Below are 2,500 nucleotides of genomic sequence, written 5' to 3' on the forward strand. Positions count from 1 at the left end.
GGCCCTGCAGCCGTGGTCACCGCCAAACCCCCACAACTCGAGCAAGTGAAAAAAAAAGTAACAGGAGCGAAAGCATCTCTGTCGGCTTGGGGGTACGCCCGTTTCCGTTTCAACTTGTCTCGCGAGGGTGGTTTCGGGGCCAGCAGGAGAGCTCGTCGGGGTAGCAGGCCCTGCAGCCGTGGTCACCGCCAAACCCCCACAACTCGAGCAAGTGAAAAAAAAAAGTAACAAATAAGAAAGGATCGTCGGCTTGGGGGTACGCCCGTTTCCGTTTCAACTTGTCTCGCGAGGGTGGTTTCGGGGCCAGCAGGAGAGCTCGTCGGGGTAGCAGGCCCTGCAGCCGTGGTCACCGCCAAACCCCCACAACTCGAGCAAGTGAAAAAAAAAGTAACAAATAAGAAAGGATCGTCGGCTTGGGGGTACGCCCGTTTCCGTTTCAACTTGTCTCGCGAGGGTGGTTTCGGGGCCAGCAGGAGAGCTCGTCGGGGTAGCAGGCCCTGCAGCCGTGGTCACCGCCAAACCCCCACAACTCGAGCAAGTGAAAAAAAAAAGTAACAAATAAGAAAGGATCTCTGTCGGCTTGGGGGTACGCCCGTTTCCGTTTCAACTTGTCTCGCGAGGGTGGTTTCGGGGCCAGCAGGAGAGCTCGTCGGGGTAGCAGGCCCTGCAGCCGTGGTCACCGCCAAATCCCCACAACTCGAGCAAGTGAAAAAAAAAGTAACAAATAAGAAAGGATCGTCGGCTTGGGGGTACGCCCGTTTCCGTTTCAACTTGTCTCGCGAGGGTGGTTTCGGGGCCAGCAGGAGAGCTCGTCGGGGTAGCAGGCCCTGCAGCCGTGGTCACCGCCAAACCCCCCACAACTGTTGGGCGCCTACCTGCGCGGGGCAGGAGGACACTTTCCGATTTCAAATCTCCGTTTGCCGAGTCCACCCCGAACGCACGCGGGCGGGCGGGTTCGCATCACCCTTCGTCACAAGGGGCGAAGCCCGTTCCACCGTCTCGTCAGTAGTGCCGACCGGTCTGTGATCGACGAGGGGAGCCACACCAGGTCCGGCCCTGCTGCTTGGCGGCACCGCGTCGTCGGGAGCTCGCGACAGACGGAGGGTTTCGGTGTACTCTCCAGCCACGGGAAACGAAGCCGGTGATGCAGGCGCCGGTCTTTCGCTCCCAAATCGGCTGGGTTTACATCGTTGCTATCTAGTCACGCTCCCTTCAAACCCGACGGGGTACCTATTCCCCTCACCCGTCTGTGCGTATACAGCCTCTTTGCACTTGCGGGATGGGGGTGGTGGTTTAAAGACTCTCGAGTTGCCGCCCGTCGGTCTCCGAGCTCCGTGCAGTAGTGATCCCCAGCGAACTGCCAGCAGGGCGAACGAGCGATCCCGCTCTCGGTCGGGGCGCCTGGCGTCGATCGGTGGTCGGTGGCTTGCGGGCAAGCTGCGCTGTGAGTGTGGGAACGAGTATGACGAGCCGTTGCCGCGACTCCCAGTCCACCTCGGCGGTGGCTGGGCCGGGCGGGCGTCTGCTCGGGCGAGTGCCGCCCCCGCCTCCTCGCAGGAAGTCCGCTCGCCGACACGCCGCCACGTGCACGCGTCAGTGACGCTGCCGAACCGATGGCCGGTGCCCGTTCCCGCCTCTGCTTTTCCTAGGGCAAAGCTGCTGCACGCCTCGTGATACTAGGCGGGCGACATGGTGGCGGTGATCCTGCCTCCGTCGCTGCGGTGCGTTGGGGCACGCATCGCCTCTTGGGCGCCCTGTCCTCCTCCCCCCAATAGACGTATGTTTCTGCGGGCCGCACCAGGATGGTGCTCCCCATCGCTTCACGCCACCCTGCTCCGCCCGCACGCCGGCGTGCAGGTGGCTGTAGCTCAAGGTGGGGAGCGTATGTGCGGTCCGGGTCGCTTTCCTCTGGCGAGGGAGAGACCTAAAACAAACTCAGACAACTCTTGACGGTGGATCACTCGGCTCGTGCGTCGATGACGAACGCAGCTAGCTGCGAGAATTAATGTGAATTGCAGGACACATTGATCATCGACACTTTGAACGCACTTTGCGGCCCCGGGTTCTTCCCGGGGCCACGCCTGTCTGAGGGTCGTTTGGCAATCAATCGCACTCGCCTTGGCTGGCGAGAGCGCGGCTGGGGTGTCGCAGAGGACCCGTCCTCTTTGTCCCCCTAAGTTCAGACTCCGGAGCCCTCCGGCGTCGGAGCGCTTGGCCTTTCCCCCCCACCCTGCACATTCCGTTCGTCAGGCTCGACGCCATCCCCCCGCCGGGGAGCGCGGCCTGGCGTCCGTCTGTGTCGTGGCAGTGGGGCCAGCACGGCTGTCACCGGTCCCAGAATGGCTGTCGGTGGTTCACACTGTGTGTGTGTGCCAACCCTCCTGGTCTCTGGGACACGGAGCTGCCACGAAGTGTTGAGCCTCCAGTGGGGGGTCTGCCTAAGCTCTGCACGTCCGCATTGGGTCCGTCTCTCGGTTGGCTGGCAGTGGAAAGAGTGAAG

The 2,500-nt window shown here is 62.4% G+C and overlaps 1 non-coding gene across 1 annotated transcript; it reads left to right on the plus strand.

Moving 5' to 3' along the window:
* The first annotated feature begins 1,941 nt into the window (after positions 1–1,941).
* On the plus strand, positions 1,942–2,095 carry LOC140473984 (5.8S ribosomal RNA). Its single transcript, XR_011958756.1, has one exon. It is a non-coding gene; the product is annotated as a 5.8S ribosomal RNA (ribosomal RNA).
* Positions 2,096–2,500: the final 405 nt, after the last annotated feature.

The sequence above is a fragment of the Chiloscyllium punctatum genome, unplaced genomic scaffold (assembly GCF_047496795.1).
Source record: "Chiloscyllium punctatum isolate Juve2018m unplaced genomic scaffold, sChiPun1.3 scaffold_800, whole genome shotgun sequence".
NCBI classification, from domain to species: Eukaryota; Metazoa; Chordata; class Chondrichthyes; order Orectolobiformes; family Hemiscylliidae; genus Chiloscyllium; species Chiloscyllium punctatum.